The following is a 16,819-nucleotide window of genomic DNA, read 5'->3' on the forward strand; positions in this document are numbered from 1 at the left end:
AAGTGTGTTTGGCTGTGAAAGCGGTGTCAAAGGAAGGTGAGGACCTGCAACAGCTCTCAGCCCTAAACAGGTAGCGGGCGGGATAAATGGCTTGGACGTTTGCACTTTGGGAGTTTGTCTATGCCGGGAGTGAGAGTGAGATTGAGGCTGAGAATGTGTGTTGGGAGTGCTGGGAGGCAAGGCCAGGGCAGATGGGCAGAGTGTGTTTGTCTGTGAAAGCGGTGTCAAGGGAAGGTGAGGACCAGCAACAGCTCTAAGCCCTTACATGTAGCGTGCCTCCGAAATAGCTTGGGTGTTGGCACTTTGGGAGGTGGTCTGTGCCAAGAGTGAGACTGTGTGTTGGGAGTGCTGGGAGGCAAGGCAAAGGCAGATGGGCAGAATGTGTTTGTCTGTGAAAGCGGTGTCAAGGGAAGGTGAGGACCAGCAACAGCTCTAAGCCCATTAGGCCTGTCGCCTGGGAGAAATGGCTTGCGTGTTGTCACTATGGGAGGTGGTCTGTGCCGGGAGTGACAGTGAGATTGCACCTGAGAATGTGTGTTGGGAGTGCTGGGAGGCAAAGCCAGGGCAGATTCCCAGAGTGTGTTTGGCTGTGAAAGCGGTGTCAAGGGAAGGTAAGGACCAGCCACAGCTCTAAGCCCTTAGGCCTATCGTATGGGAGAAATGGCTTGCACGTCTGCACTTTGGGAGGTGGTCTGTGCCAGGAGTGAGAGTTAGATTGCGCCTGAGAATGTGTGTTGGGAGTGCTGGGAGGCAAAGCCAGGCTAGATGGGCAGAGTGTGTTTGGCTGTGAAAGCGCTGTGAAGGGAAGGTGATGACTAGCAACAGCTCTGAGCCCTTAGATGTAGCGTGTGTCAGAAACCGCTTGGGTGCTGGCACTTTGGGAGGTGGTGTGTGCCGAGAGTGAGAGTGTGTTGGGATTGCCGGGAGGCAAGGCAAAGGCAGATGGGCAGAGTGTGTTTGGCTGTGAAAGCGGTGTCAAGGGAAGGTGAGGACCAGCATCTGCTCTAAGCCCTTAGATGTAGCGTGCGTCAGAAATCGCTTGGTTGTTGGCACTTTGGGAGGTGGTTTGTGCCGAGAGTGAGAGTGTGTTGGGATTGCCGGGAGGCAAGGCAAAGGCAGATGGGCAGAGTGTGTTTGTCTGTGAAAGCGCTGTGAAGGGAAGGTGATGACCAGCAACAGCTCTAAGCCCTTAGGCCTATCGTATGGGAGAAATGGCTTGCACGTCTGCACTTTGGGAGGTGGTCTGTGCCGGGAGTGAGAGTGAGAGTGAGCCTGAGAATGTGTGTTGGGAGTGCTGGGAGGCAAGGTAAAGGCAGATGGCCAGAGTGTGTTTGGCTGTGAAAGCGGTGTCAAGGGAAGGTGAGGACCAGCAACAGCTCTAAGCCCTTAGATGTAGCGTGCGTCAGAAATCGCTTGGACGTTTGCACTTTGGGAGTTGGTCTGTGCTGGGAGTGAGAGTGAGAGCCTGAGTGAGCCTGAGAATGTGTGTTGGCAGTGCCGGGAAGCAAGGTAAAGGCAGATGGCCAGAGTGTGTTTGGCTGTGAAAGCGCTGTGAAGGGAAGGTGAGGACCAGCAACAGCTCTGAGCCCTTAGATGTAGCGTGCGTCAGAACTCGCTTGGTTGTTGGCACTTTGGGAGGTGGTGTGTGCCGAGAGTGAGAGTGTGTTGGGATTGCCGGGAGGCAAGGCAAAGGCAGATGGGCAGAGTGTGTTTGTCTGTGAAAGCGGTGTCAAGGGAAGGTGAGGACCAGCAACAGCTGTAATCCCTTAGGCCTATCGTATGGGAGAAATGGCTTGGACGTTTGCACTTTGGGAAGTGGTCTGTTCCGTTAGTGAGAGTGAGAGTGAGCCTGAGAATGTGTGTTGGGAGTGCTGGGAGGCAAGGCAAAGGCAGATGGGCAGAGTGTGTTTGGCTGTGAAAGCGGTGTCAAGGGAAGGTGAGGACCAGCATCAGCTCTAAGCCCTTAGGCCTATCGTATAGGAGAAATGGCTTCGGTGTTTGCACTTTGGGAGGTGGTCTGTGCCAGGAGTGAGAGTGAGATTGAACCTGAGAATGTGTGTTGGGAGTGCTGGGAGGCAAGGCAAAGGCCGATGGGCAAAGTGTGTTTGGCTGTGAAAGCGGTGTCAAAGGAAGGTGAGGACCTGCAACAGCTCTCAGCCCTAAACAGGTAGCGGGCGGGATAAATGGCTTGGACGTTTGCACTTTGGGAGTTTGTCTATGCCGGGAGTGAGAGTGAGATTGAGGCTGAGAATGTGTGTTGGGAGTGCTGGGAGGCAAGGCCAGGGCAGATGGGCAGAGTGTGTTTGTCTGTGAAAGCGGTGTCAAGGGAAGGTGAGGACCAGCAACAGCTCTAAGCCCTTACATGTAGCGTGCCTCCGAAATAGCTTGGGTGTTGGCACTTTGGGAGGTGGTCTGTGCCAAGAGTGAGACTGTGTGTTGGGAGTGCTGGGAGGCAAGGCAAAGGCAGATGGGCAGAATGTGTTTGTCTGTGAAAGCGGTGTCAAGGGAAGGTGAGGACCAGCAACAGCTCTAAGCCCATTAGGCCTGTCGCCTGGGAGAAATGGCTTGCGTGTTGTCACTATGGGAGGTGGTCTGTGCCGGGAGTGACAGTGAGATTGCACCTGAGAATGTGTGTTGGGAGTGCTGGGAGGCAAAGCCAGGGCAGATTCCCAGAGTGTGTTTGGCTGTGAAAGCGGTGTCAAGGGAAGGTAAGGACCAGCCACAGCTCTAAGCCCTTAGGCCTATCGTATGGGAGAAATGGCTTGCACGTCTGCACTTTGGGAGGTGGTCTGTGCCAGGAGTGAGAGTTAGATTGCGCCTGAGAATGTGTGTTGGGAGTGCTGGGAGGCAAAGCCAGGCTAGATGGGCAGAGTGTGTTTGGCTGTGAAAGCGCTGTGAAGGGAAGGTGATGACCAGCAACAGCTCTGAGCCCTTAGATGTAGCGTGTGTCAGAAACCGCTTGGGTGCTGGCACTTTGGGAGGTGGTGTGTGCCGAGAGTGATAGTGTTTTGGGAGTGGTGGGAGTTGAGGCAAAGGCAGATGGGCAGAGTGTGTTTGGCTGTGAAAGCGGTGTCAAGGGAAGGTGAGGACCAGCAACAGCTCTAAGCCCTTAGGCCTATCGTATGGGAGAAATGGCTCGGACGTTTGCACTTTGGGAGGTGGTCTGTGCCGGTAGTGAGAGTGAGAGTGAGCCTGAGAATGTGTGTTGGGAGTGCTGGTAGGCAAGGCAAAGGCCGATGGGCAGAGTGTGTTTGGCTGTGAAAGCGGTGTGAAGGGAAGGTGAGGACCAGCATCAGCTCTAAGCCCTTAGGCCTATCGTATGGGAGAAATGGCTTGGGTGTTTGCACTTTGGGAAGTGGTCTGTGCCGGGAGTGAGAGTGAGATTGAGTCTGAGAATGTGTGTTGGGAGTGCTGGGAGGCAAGGCAAAGGCCGATGGGCAGAGTGTGTTTGGCTGTGAAAGCGGTGTCAAGGGAAGGTGAGGACCAGCAACAACTCTAAGCCCATTAGGCCTGTCGCCTGGGAGAAATGGCTTGCGTGTTGTCACTATGGGAGGTGGTCTGTGCCGGGAGTGACAGTGAGATTGCACCTGAGAATGTGTGTTGGGAGTGCTGGGAGGCAAAGCCAGGGCAGATTCCCAGAGTGTGTTTGGCTGTGAAAGCGGTGTCAAGGCAAGGTAAGGACCAGCCACAGCTCTAAGCCCTTAGGCCTATCGTATGGGAGAAATGGCTTGCACGTCTGCACTTTGGGAGGTGGTCTGTGCCAGGAGTGAGAGTTAGATTGCGCCTGAGAATGTGTGTTGGGAGTGCTGGGAGGCAAAGCCAGGCTAGATGGGCAGAGTGTGTTTGGCTGTGAAAGAGCTGTGAAGGGAAGGTGATGACCAGCAACAGCTCTGAGCCCTTAGATGTAGCGTGTGTCAGAAACCGCTTGGGTGCTGGCACTTTGGGAGGTGGTGTGTGCCGAGAGTGAGAGTGTGTTGGGATTGCCGGGAGGCAAGGCAAAGGCAGATGGGCAGAGTGTGTTTGGCTGTGAAAGCGGTGTCAAGGGAAGGTGAGGACCAGCAACAGCTCTAAGCCCTTAGGCCTATCGTATGGGAGAAATGGCTCGGACGTTTGCACTTTGGGAGGTGGTCTGTGCCGGTAGTGAGAGTGAGAGTGAGCCTGAGAATGTGTGTTGGGAGTGCTGGTAGGCAAGGCAAAGGCCGATGGGCAGAGTGTGTTTGGCTGTGAAAGCGGTGTGAAGGGAAGGTGAGGACCAGCATCAGCTCTAAGCCCTTAGGCCTATCGTATGGGAGAAATGGCTTGGGTGTTTGCACTTTGGGAAGTGGTCTGTGCCGGGAGTGAGAGTGAGATTGAGTCTGAGAATGTGTGTTGGGAGTGCTGGGAGGCAAGGCAAAGGCCGATGGGCAGAGTGTGTTTGGCTGTGAAAGCGGTGTCAAGGGAAGGTGAGGACCAGCAACAACTCTAAGCCCATTAGGCCTGTCGCCTGGGAGAAATGGCTTGCGTGTTGTCACTATGGGAGGTGGTCTGTGCCGGGAGTGACAGTGAGATTGCACCTGAGAATGTGTGTTGGGAGTGCTGGGAGGCAAAGCCAGGGCAGATTCCCAGAGTGTGTTTGGCTGTGAAAGCGGTGTCAAGGCAAGGTAAGGACCAGCCACAGCTCTAAGCCCTTAGGCCTATCGTATGGGAGAAATGGCTTGCACGTCTGCACTTTGGGAGGTGGTCTGTGCCAGGAGTGAGAGTTAGATTGCGCCTGAGAATGTGTGTTGGGAGTGCTGGGAGGCAAAGCCAGGCTAGATGGGCAGAGTGTGTTTGGCTGTGAAAGAGCTGTGAAGGGAAGGTGATGACCAGCAACAGCTCTGAGCCCTTAGATGTAGCGTGTGTCAGAAACCGCTTGGGTGCTGGCACTTTGGGAGGTGGTGTGTGCCGAGAGTGAGAGTGTGTTGGGATTGCCGGGAGGCAAGGCAAAGGCAGATGGGCAGAGTGTGTTTGGCTGTGAAAGCGGTGTCAAGGGAAGGTGAGGACCAGCAACAGCTCTAAGCCCTTAGGCCTATCGTATGGGAGAAATGGCTCGGACGTTTGCACTTTGGGAGGTGGTCTGTGCCGGTAGTGAGAGTGAGAGTGAGCCTGAGAATGTGTGTTGGGAGTGCTGGTAGGCAAGGCAAAGGCCGATGGGCAGAGTGTGTTTGGCTGTGAAAGCGGTGTGAAGGGAAGGTGAGGACCAGCATCAGCTCTAAGCCCTTAGGCCTATCGTATGGGAGAAATGGCTTGGGTGTTTGCACTTTGGGAAGTGGTCTGTGCCGGGAGTGAGAGTGAGATTGAGTCTGAGAATGTGTGTTGGGAGTGCTGGGAGGCAAGGCAAAGGCCGATGGGCAGAGTGTGTTTGGCTGTGAAAGCGGTGTCAAGGGAAGGTGAGGACCAGCAACAACTCTAAGCCCTTAGAAGTAGGGTGTGTCAGAAATCGCTTGGGTGTTTGCACTTTGGCAGGTGGTCTGTGCCGGTAGTGAGAGGGTATTGGGAGTGCTGTGAGGCAAGGCAAAGGCAGATGGGCAGAGTGTGTTTGGCTGTGAAAGCGGTGTCAAGGGAAGGTGAGGACCAGCAACAGCTCTAAGCCCTTAGGCCTATCGTATGGGAGAAATGGCTTGGACGTTTGCACTTTGGGAAGTGGTCTGTTCCGTTAGTGAGAGTGAGAGTGAGCCTGAGAATGTGTGTTGGGAGTGCTGGGAGGCAAGGCAAAGGCAGATGGGCAGAGTGTGTTTGGCTGTGAAAGCGGTGTCAAAGGAAGGTGAGGACCAGCAACAGCTCTAAGCCCTTAGGCCTATCGTATGGGAGAAATGGCTTGGGTGTTTGCACTTTGGGAAGTGGTCTGTGCCGGGAGTGAGAGTGAGATTGAGTCTGAGAATGTGTGTTGGGAGTGCTGGGAGGCAAGGCAAAGGCCGATGGGCAGAGTGTGTTTGGCTGTGAAAGCGGTGTCAAAGGAAGGTGAGGACCTGCAACAGCTCTCAGCCCTAAACAGGTAGCGTGCGGGATAAATGGCTTGGACGTTTGCACTTTGGGAGTTTGTCTATGCCGGGAGTGAGAGTGAGATTGAGGCTGAGAATGTGTGTTGGGAGTGCTGGGAGGCAAGGCCAGGGCAGATGGGCAGAGTGTGTTTGTCTGTGAAAGCGGTGTCAAGGGAAGGTGAGGACCAGCAACAGCTCTAAGCCCTTACATGTAGCGTGCCTCCGAAATAGCTTGGGTGTTGGCACTTTGGGAGGTGGTCTGTGCCAAGAGTGAGACTGTGTGTTGGGAGTGCTGGGAGGCAAGGCAAAGGCAGATGGGCAGAATGTGTTTGTCTGTGAAAGCGGTGTCAAGGGAAGGTGAGGACCAGCAACAGCTCTAAGCCCATTAGGCCTGTCGCCTGGGAGAAATGGCTTGCGTGTTGTCACTATGGGAGGTGGTCTGTGCCGGGAGTGACAGTGAGATTGCACCTGAGAATGTGTGTTGGGAGTGCTGGGAGGCAAAGCCAGGGCAGATTCCCAGAGTGTGTTTGGCTGTGAAAGCGGTGTCAAGGGAAGGTAAGGACCAGCCACAGCTCTAAGCCCTTAGGCCTATCGTATGGGAGAAATGGCTTGCACGTCTGCACTTTGGGAGGTGGTCTGTGCCAGGAGTGAGAGTTAGATTGCGCCTGAGAATGTGTGTTGGGAGTGCTGGGAGGCAAAGCCAGGCTAGATGGCCAGAGTGTGTTTGGCTGTGAAAGCGCTGTGTAGGGAAGGTGATGACCAGCAACAGCTCTGAGCCCTTAGATGTAGCGTGTGTCAGAAACCGCTTGGGTGCTGGCACTTTGGGAGGTGGTGTGTGCCGAGAGTGAGAGTGTGTTGGGATTGCCGGGAGGCAAGGCAAAGGCAGATGGCCAGAGTGTGTTTGGCTGTGAAAGCGGTGTCAAGGGAAGGTGATGACCAGCATCTGCTCTAAGCCCTTAGATGTAGCGTGCGTCAGAAATCGCTTGGTTGTTGGCACTTTGGGAGGTGGTGTGTGCCGAGAGTGAGAGTGTGTTGGGAGTGGTGCGAGTTGAGGGAAAGGCAGATGGGCAGAGTGTGTTTGGCTGTGAAAGCGGTGTCAAGGGAAGGTGAGGACCAGCAACAGCTCTAAGCCCTTAGGCCTATCGTATGGGAGAAATGGCTTGGGTGTTTGCACTTTGGGAAGTGGTCTGTGCCGGGAGTGAGAGTGAGAGTGAGCCTGAGAATGTGTGTTGGGAGTGCTGGGAGGCAAGGTAAAGGCAGATGGCCAGAGTGTGTTTGGCTGTGAAAGCGGTGTCAAGGGAAGGTGAGGACCAGCAACAGCTCTAAGCCCTTAGATGTAGCGTGCGTCAGAAATCGCTTGGACGTTTGCACTTTGGGAGTTGGTCTGTGCTGGGAGTGAGAGTGAGAGCCTGAGTGAGCCTGAGAATGTGTGTTGGCAGTGCCGGGAGGCAAGGTAAAGGCAGATGGCCAGAGTGTGTTTGGCTGTGAAAGCGCTGTGAAGGGAAGGTGAGGACCAGCAACAGCTCTGAGCCCTTAGATGTAGCGTGCGTCAGAACTCGCTTGGTTGTTGGCACTTTGGGAGGTGGTGTGTGCCGAGAGTGAGAGTGTGTTGGGATTGCCGGGAGGCAAGGCAAAGGCAGATGGGCAGAGTGTGTTTGGCTGTGAAAGCGGTGTCAAGGGAAGGTGAGGACCAGCAACAGCTCTAAGCCCTTAGGCCTATCGTATGGGAGAAATGGCTTGGACGTTTGCACTTTGGGAGGTGGTCTGTGCCGGTAGTGAGAGTGAGAGTGAGCCTGAGAATGTGTGTTGGGAGTGCTGTGAGGCAAGGCAAAGGCAGATGGCCAGAGTGTGTTTGGCTGTGAAAGCGGTGTCAAGGGAAGGTGAGGACCAGCGTCAGCTCTAAGCCCTTAGGCCTATCGTATGGGAGAAATGGCTTCGGTGTTTGCACTTTGGGAGGTGGTCTGTGCCGGGAGTGAGAGTGAGATTGAGGCTGAGAATGTGTGTTGGGAGTGCTGGGAGGCAAGGCCAGGGCAGATGGGCAGAGTGTGTTTGGCTGTGAAAGCGGTGTCAAGGGAAGGTGAGGACCAGCAACAGCTCTAAGCCCTTACATGTAGCGTGCCTCCAAAATAGCTTGGGTGTTGGCACTTTGGGAGGTGGTCTGTGCCAAGAGTGAGACTGTGTGTTGGGAGTGCTGGGAGGCAAGGCAAAGGCAGATGGGCAGAATGTGTTTGTCTGTGAAAGCGGTGTGAAGGGAATGTGAGGACCAGCAACAGCTCTAAGCCCATTAGGCCTGTCGCCTGGGAGAAATGGCTTGCGTGTTGTCACTATGGGAGGTGGTCTGTGCCGGGAGTGACAGTGAGATTGCACCTGAGAATGTGTGTTGGGAGTGCTGGGAGGCAAAGCCAGGGCAGATTCCCAGAGTGTGTTTGGCTGTGAAAGCGGTGTCAAGGGAAGGTAAGGACCAGCCACAGCTCTAAGCCCTTAGGCCTATCGTATGGGAGAAATGGCTTGCACGTCTGCACTTTGGGAGGTGGTCTGTGCCAGGAGTGAGAGTTAGATTTCGCCTGAGAATGTGTGTTGGGAGTGCTGGGAGGCAAAGCCAGGCTAGATGGGCAGAGTGTGTTTGGCTGTGAAAGCGGTGTCAAGGGAAGGTGATGACCAGCAACAGCTCTGAGCCCTTAGATGTAGCGTGTGTCAGAAACCGCTTGGGTGCTGGCACTTTGGAGGTGGTGTGTGCCGAGAGTGAGAGTGTGTTGGGATTGCCGGGAGGCAAGGCAAAGGCAGATGGGCAGAGTGTGTTTGGCTGTGAAAGCGGTGTCAAGGGAAGGTGAGGACCAGCAACAGCTCTAAGCCCTTACATGTAGCGTGCCTCCGAAATAGCTTGGGTGTTGGCACTTTGGGAGGTGGTCTGTGCCAAGAGTGAGACTGTGTGTTGGGAGTGCTGGGAGGCAAGGCAAAGGCAGATGGGCAGAATGTGTTTGTCTGTGAAAGCGGTGTCAAGGGAAGGTGAGGACCAGCAACAGCTCTAAGCCCATTAGGCCTGTCGCCTGGGAGAAATGGCTTGCGTGTTGTCACTATGGGAGGTGGTCTGTGCCGGGAGTGACAGTGAGATTGCACCTGAGAATGTGTGTTGGGAGTGCTGGGAGGCAAAGCCAGGGCAGATTCCCAGAGTGTGTTTGGCTGTGAAAGCGGTGTCAAGGGAAGGTAAGGACCAGCCACAGCTCTAAGCCCTTAGGCCTATCGTATGGGAGAAATGGCTTGCACGTCTGCACTTTGGGAGGTGGTCTGTGCCAGGAGTGAGAGTTAGATTGCGCCTGAGAATGTGTGTTGGGAGTGCTGGGAGGCAAAGCCAGGCTAGATGGGCAGAGTGTGTTTGGCTGTGAAAGCGCTGTGAAGGGAAGCTGATGAGCAGCAACAGCTCTGAGCCCTTAGATGTAGCGTGTGTCAGAAACCGCTTGGGTGCTGGCACTTTGGGAGGTGGTGTGTGCCGAGAGTGAGAGTGTGTTGGGAGTGGTGGGAGTTGAGGCAAAGGCAGATGGCCAGAGTGTGTTTGGCTGTGAAAGCGGTGTCAAGGGAAGGTGAGGACCAGCAACAGCTCTAAGCCCTTAGATGTAGCGTGCGTCAGAAATCGCTTGGACGTTTGCACTTTGGGAGTTGGTCTGTGCTGGGAGTGAGAGTGAGAGCCTGAGTGAGCCTGAGAATGTGTGTTGGCAGTGCCGGGAGGCAAGGTAGAGGCAGACGGCCAGAGTGTGTTTGTCTGTGAAAGCGGTGTCAAGGGAAGGTGAGGACCAGCATCTGCTCTAAGCCCTTAGATGTAGCGTGCGTCAGAAATCGCTTGGTTGTTGGCACTTTGGGAGGTGGTGTGTGCCGAGAGTGAGAGTGTGTTGGGAGTGGTGCGAGTTGAGGGAAAGGCAGATGGGCAGAGTGTGTTTGGCTGTGAAAGCGGTGTCAAGGGAAGGTGAGGACCAGCAACAGCTCTAAGCCCTTAGGCCTATCGTATGGGAGAAATGGCTTGGGTGTTTGCACTTTGGGAAGTGGTCTGTGCCGGGAGTGAGAGTGAGAGTGAGCCTGAGAATGTGTGTTGGGAGTGCTGGGAGGCAAGGTAAAGGCAGATGGGCAGAGTGTGTTTGGCTGTGAAAGCGGTGTCAAGGGAAGGTGAGGACCAGCAACAGCTCTAAGCCCTTAGATGTAGCGTGCGTCAGAAATCGCTTGGACGTTTGCACTTTGGGAGTTGGTCTGTGCTGGGAGTGAGAGTGAGAGCCTGAGTGAGCCTGAGAATGTGTGTTGGCAGTGCCGGGAGGCAAGGTAAAGGCAGATGGCCAGAGTGTGTTTGGCTGTGAAAGCGCTGTGAAGGGAAGGTGAGGACCAGCAACAGCTCTGAGCCCTTAGATGTAGCGTGCGTCAGAACTCGCTTGGTTGTTGGCACTTTGGGAGGTGGTGTGTGCCGAGAGTGAGAGAGTGTTGGGATTGCCGGGAGGCAAGGCAAAGGCAGATGGGCAGAGTGTGTTTGGCTGTGAAAGCGGTGTCAAGGGAAGGTGAGGACCAGCCACAGCTCTAAGCCCTTAGGCCTATCGTATGGGAGAAATGGCTTGCACGTCTGCACTTTGGGAGGTGGTCTGTGCCAGGAGTGAGAGTTAGATTGCGCCTGAGAATGTGTGTTGGGAGTGCTGGGAGGCAAAGCCAGGCTAGATGGGCAGAGTGTGTTTGGCTGCGAAAGCGCTGTGAAGGGAAGGTGATGAGCAGCAACAGCTCTGAGCCCTTAGATGTAGCGTGTGTCAGAAACCGCTTGGGTGCTGGCACTTTGGAGGTCGTGTGTGCCGAGAGTGAGAGTGTGTTGGGATTGCCGGGAGGCAAGGCAAAGGCAGATGGGCAGAGTGTGTTTGTCTGTGAAAGCGGTGTCAAGGGAAGGTGAGGACCAGCAACAGCTCTAATCCCTTAGGCCTATCGTATGGGAGAAATGGCTTGGACGTTTGCACTTTGGGAAGTGGTCTGTTCCGTTAGTGAGAGTGAGAGTGAGCCTGAGAATGTGTGTTGGGAGTGCTGGGAGGCAAGGCAAAGGCAGATGGGCAGAGTGTGTTTGGCTGTGAAAGCGGTGTCAAGGGAAGGTGAGGACCAGCATCAGCTCTAAGCCCTTAGGCCTATCGTATAGGAGAAATGGCTTCGGTGTTTGCACTTTGGGAGGTGGTCTGTGCCAGGAGTGAGAGTGAGATTGAACCTGAGAATGTGTGTTGGGAGTGCTGGGTGGCAAAGCCAGGGTAGATGGCCAGAGTGTGTTTGGCTGTGAAAGCGGTGTCAAGGGAAGGTGAGGACCAGCAACAGCTCTAAGCCCTTACATGTAGCGTGCCTCCGAAATAGCTTGGGTGTTGGCACTTTGGGAGGTGGTCTGTGCCAAGAGTGAGACTGTGTGTTGGGAGTGCTGGGAGGCAAGGCAAAGGCAGATGGGCAGAATGTGTTTGTCTGTGAAAGCGGTGTCAAGGGAAGGTGAGGACCAGCAACAGCTCTAAGCCCATTAGGCCTGTCGCCTGGGAGAAATGGCTTGCGTGTTGTCACTATGGGAGGTGGTCTGTGCCGGGAGTGACAGTGAGATTGCCCCTGAGAATGTGTGTTGGGAGTGCTGGGAGGCAAAGCCAGGGCAGATTCCCAGAGTGTGTTTGGCTGTGAAAGCGGTGTCAAGGGAAGGTAAGGACCAGCCACAGCTCTAAGCCCTTAGGCCTATCGTATGGGAGAAATGGCTTGCACGTCTGCACTTTGGGAGGTGGTCTGTGCCGGGAGTGAGAGTTAGATTGCGCCTGAGAATGTGTGTTGGGAGTGCTGGGAGGCAAAGCCAGGCTAGATGGGCAGAGTGTGTTTGGCTGTGAAAGCGCTGTGAAGGGAAGGTGATGACCAGCAACAGCTCTGAGCCCTTAGATGTAGCGTGTGTCAGAAACCGCTTGGGTGCTGGCACTTTGGGAGGTGGTGTGTGCCGAGAGTGAGAGTGTTTTGGGAGTGGTGGGAGTTGAGGCAAAGGCAGATGGGCAGAGTGTGTTTGGCTGTGAAAGCGGTGTCAAGGGAAGGTGAGGACCAGCCACATCTCTAAGCCCTTAGATGTAGCGTGCGTCAGAAATCGCTTGGACGTTTGCACTTTGGGAGTTGGTCTGTGCTGGGAGTGAGAGTGAGAGCCTGAGTGAGCCTGAGAATGTGTGTTGGCAGTGCCGGGAGGCAAGGTAAAGGCAGATGGCCAGAGTGTTTTTGTCTGTGAAAGCGCTGTGAAGGGAAGGTGATGACCAGCAACAGCTCTAAGCCCTTAGATGTAGCGTGCGTCAGAAATCGCTTGGTTGTTGGCACTTTGGAAGGTAGTGTGTTCCGAGAGTGAGAGTGTGTTGGGATTGCCGGGAGGCAAGGCAAAGGCAGATGGGCAGAGTGTGTTTGTCTGTGAAAGCGGTGTCAAGGGAAGGTGAGGACCAGCAACAGCTCTAAGCCCTTAGGCCTATCGTATGGGAGAAATGGCTCGGACGTTTGCACTTTGGGAGGTGGTCTGTGCCGGTAGTGAGAGTGAGAGTGAGCCTGAGAATGTGTGTTGGGAGTGCTGGTAGGCAAGGCAAAGGCCGATGGGCAGAGTGTGTTTGGCTGTGAAAGCGGTGTGAAGGGAAGGTGAGGACCAGCATCAGCTCTAAGCCCTTAGGCCTATCGTATGGGAGAAATGGCTTGGGTGATTGCACTTTGGGAAGTGGTCTGTGCCGGGAGTGAGAGTGAGATTGAGTCTGAGAATGTGTGTTGGGAGTGCTGGGAGGCAAGGCAAAGGCCGATGGGCAGAGTGTGTTTGGCTGTGAAAGCGGTGTCAAGGGAAGGTGAGGACCAGCAACAACTCTAAGCCCATTAGGCCTGTCGCCTGGGAGAAATGGCTTGCGTGTTGTCACTATGGGAGGTGGTCTGTGCCGGGAGTGACAGTGAGATTGCCCCTGAGAATGTGTGTTGGGAGTGCTGGGAGGCAAAGCCAGGGCAGATTCCCAGAGTGTGTTTGGCTGTGAAAGCGGTGTCAAGGGAAGGTAAGGACCAGCCACAGCTCTAAGCCCTTAGGCCTATCGTATGGGAGAAATGGCTTGCACGTCTGCACTTTGGGAGGTGGTCTGTGCCAGGAGTGAGAGTTAGATTGCGCCTGAGAATGTGTGTTGGGAGTGCTGGGAGGCAAAGCCAGGCTAGATGGGCAGAGTGTGTTTGGCTGTGAAAGCGCTGTGAAGGGAAGGTGATGACTAGCAACAGCTCTGAGCCCTTAGATGTAGCGTGTGTCAGAAACCGCTTGGGTGCTGGCACTTTGGGAGGTGGTGTGTGCCGAGAGTGAGAGTGTGTTGGGATTGCCGGGAGGCAAGGCAAAGGCAGATGGGCAGAGTGTGTTTGGCTGTGAAAGCGGTGTCAAGGGAAGGTGAGGACCAGCATCTGCTCTAAGCCCTTAGATGTAGCGTGCGTCAGAAATCGCTTGGTTGTTGGCACTTTGGGAGGTGGTTTGTGCCGAGAGTGAGAGTGTGTTGGGATTGCCGGGAGGCAAGGCAAAGGCAGATGGGCAGAGTGTGTTTGTCTGTGAAAGCGCTGTGAAGGGAAGGTGATGACCAGCAACAGCTCTAAGCCCTTAGGCCTATCGTATGGGAGAAATGGCTTGCACGTCTGCACTTTGGGAGGTGGTCTGTGCCGGGAGTGAGAGTGAGAGTGAGCCTGAGAATGTGTGTTGGGAGTGCTGGGAGGCAAGGTAAAGGCAGATGGCCAGAGTGTGTTTGGCTGTGAAAGCGGTGTCAAGGGAAGGTGAGGACCAGCAACAGCTCTAAGCCCTTAGATGTAGCGTGCGTCAGAAATCGCTTGGACGTTTGCACTTTGGGAGTTGGTCTGTGCTGGGAGTGAGAGTGAGAGCCTGAGTGAGCCTGAGAATGTGTGTTGGCAGTGCCGGGAGGCAAGGTAAAGGCAGATGGCCAGAGTGTGTTTGGCTGTGAAAGCGCTGTGAAGGGAAGGTGAGGACCAGCAACAGCTCTGAGCCCTTAGATGTAGCGTGCGTCAGAACTCGCTTGGTTGTTGGCACTTTGGGAGGTGGTGTGTGCCGAGAGTGAGAGTGTGTTGGGATTGCCGGGAGGCAAGGCAAAGGCAGATGGGCAGAGTGTGTTTGGCTGTGAAAGCGGTGTCAAGGGAAGGTGAGGACCAGCAACAGCTCTAAGCCCTTAGGCCTATCGTATGGGAGAAATGGCTTGGACGTTTGCACTTTGGGAGGTGGTCTGTGCCGGTAGTGAGAGTGAGAGTGAGCCTGAGAATGTGTGTTGGGAGTGCTGTGAGGCAAGGCAAAGGCAGATGGCCAGAGTGTGTTTGGCTGTGAAAGCGGTGTCAAGGGAAGGTGAGGACCAGCGTCAGCTCTAAGCCCTTAGGCCTATCGTATGGGAGAAATGGCTTCGGTGTTTGCACTTTGGGAGGTGGTCTGTGCCGGGAGTGAGAGTGAGATTGAGGCTGAGAATGTGTGTTGGGAGTGCTGGGAGGCAAGGCCAGGGCAGATGGGCAGAGTGTGTTTGGCTGTGAAAGCGGTGTCAAGGGAAGGTGAGGACCAGCAACAGCTCTAAGCCCTTACATGTAGCGTGCCTCCAAAATAGCTTGGGTGTTGGCACTTTGGGAGGTGGTCTGTGCCAAGAGTGAGACTGTGTGTTGGGAGTGCTGGGAGGCAAGGCAAAGGCAGATGGGCAGAATGTGTTTGTCTGTGAAAGCGGTGTGAAGGGAATGTGAGGACCAGCAACAGCTCTAAGCCCATTAGGCCTGTCGCCTGGGAGAAATGGCTTGCGTGTTGTCACTATGGGAGGTGGTCTGTGCCGGGAGTGACAGTGAGATTGCACCTGAGAATGTGTGTTGGGAGTGCTGGGAGGCAAAGCCAGGGCAGATTCCCAGAGTGTGTTTGGCTGTGAAAGCGGTGTCAAGGGAAGGTAAGGACCAGCCACAGCTCTAAGCCCTTAGGCCTATCGTATGGGAGAAATGGCTTGCACGTCTGCACTTTGGGAGGTGGTCTGTGCCAGGAGTGAGAGTTAGATTTCGCCTGAGAATGTGTGTTGGGAGTGCTGGGAGGCAAAGCCAGGCTAGATGGGCAGAGTGTGTTTGGCTGTGAAAGCGGTGTCAAGGGAAGGTGATGACCAGCAACAGCTCTGAGCCCTTAGATGTAGCGTGTGTCAGAAACCGCTTGGGTGCTGGCACTTTGGAGGTGGTGTGTGCCGAGAGTGAGAGTGTGTTGGGATTGCCGGGAGGCAAGGCAAAGGCAGATGGGCAGAGTGTGTTTGGCTGTGAAAGCGGTGTCAAGGGAAGGTGAGGACCAGCAACAGCTCTAAGCCCTTACATGTAGCGTGCCTCCGAAATAGCTTGGGTGTTGGCACTTTGGGAGGTGGTCTGTGCCAAGAGTGAGACTGTGTGTTGGGAGTGCTGGGAGGCAAGGCAAAGGCAGATGGGCAGAATGTGTTTGTCTGTGAAAGCGGTGTCAAGGGAAGGTGAGGACCAGCAACAGCTCTAAGCCCATTAGGCCTGTCGCCTGGGAGAAATGGCTTGCGTGTTGTCACTATGGGAGGTGGTCTGTGCCGGGAGTGACAGTGAGATTGCACCTGAGAATGTGTGTTGGGAGTGCTGGGAGGCAAAGCCAGGGCAGATTCCCAGAGTGTGTTTGGCTGTGAAAGCGGTGTCAAGGGAAGGTAAGGACCAGCCACAGCTCTAAGCCCTTAGGCCTATCGTATGGGAGAAATGGCTTGCACGTCTGCACTTTGGGAGGTGGTCTGTGCCAGGAGTGAGAGTTAGATTGCGCCTGAGAATGTGTGTTGGGAGTGCTGGGAGGCAAAGCCAGGCTAGATGGGCAGAGTGTGTTTGGCTGTGAAAGCGCTGTGAAGGGAAGCTGATGAGCAGCAACAGCTCTGAGCCCTTAGATGTAGCGTGTGTCAGAAACCGCTTGGGTGCTGGCACTTTGGGAGGTGGTGTGTGCCGAGAGTGAGAGTGTGTTGGGAGTGGTGGGAGTTGAGGCAAAGGCAGATGGCCAGAGTGTGTTTGGCTGTGAAAGCGGTGTCAAGGGAAGGTGAGGACCAGCAACAGCTCTAAGCCCTTAGATGTAGCGTGCGTCAGAAATCGCTTGGACGTTTGCACTTTGGGAGTTGGTCTGTGCTGGGAGTGAGAGTGAGAGCCTGAGTGAGCCTGAGAATGTGTGTTGGCAGTGCCGGGAGGCAAGGTAGAGGCAGACGGCCAGAGTGTGTTTGTCTGTGAAAGCGGTGTCAAGGGAAGGTGAGGACCAGCATCTGCTCTAAGCCCTTAGATGTAGCGTGCGTCAGAAATCGCTTGGTTGTTGGCACTTTGGGAGGTGGTGTGTGCCGAGAGTGAGAGTGTGTTGGGAGTGGTGCGAGTTGAGGGAAAGGCAGATGGGCAGAGTGTGTTTGGCTGTGAAAGCGGTGTCAAGGGAAGGTGAGGACCAGCAACAGCTCTAAGCCCTTAGGCCTATCGTATGGGAGAAATGGCTTGGGTGTTTGCACTTTGGGAAGTGGTCTGTGCCGGGAGTGAGAGTGAGAGTGAGCCTGAGAATGTGTGTTGGGAGTGCTGGGAGGCAAGGTAAAGGCAGATGGGCAGAGTGTGTTTGGCTGTGAAAGCGGTGTCAAGGGAAGGTGAGGACCAGCAACAGCTCTAAGCCCTTAGATGTAGCGTGCGTCAGAAATCGCTTGGACGTTTGCACTTTGGGAGTTGGTCTGTGCTGGGAGTGAGAGTGAGAGCCTGAGTGAGCCTGAGAATGTGTGTTGGCAGTGCCGGGAGGCAAGGTAAAGGCAGATGGCCAGAGTGTGTTTGGCTGTGAAAGCGCTGTG

The sequence above is a fragment of the Pelecanus crispus genome, chromosome 6 (assembly GCF_030463565.1).
Source record: "Pelecanus crispus isolate bPelCri1 chromosome 6, bPelCri1.pri, whole genome shotgun sequence".
Taxonomy (NCBI): domain Eukaryota; kingdom Metazoa; phylum Chordata; class Aves; order Pelecaniformes; family Pelecanidae; genus Pelecanus; species Pelecanus crispus.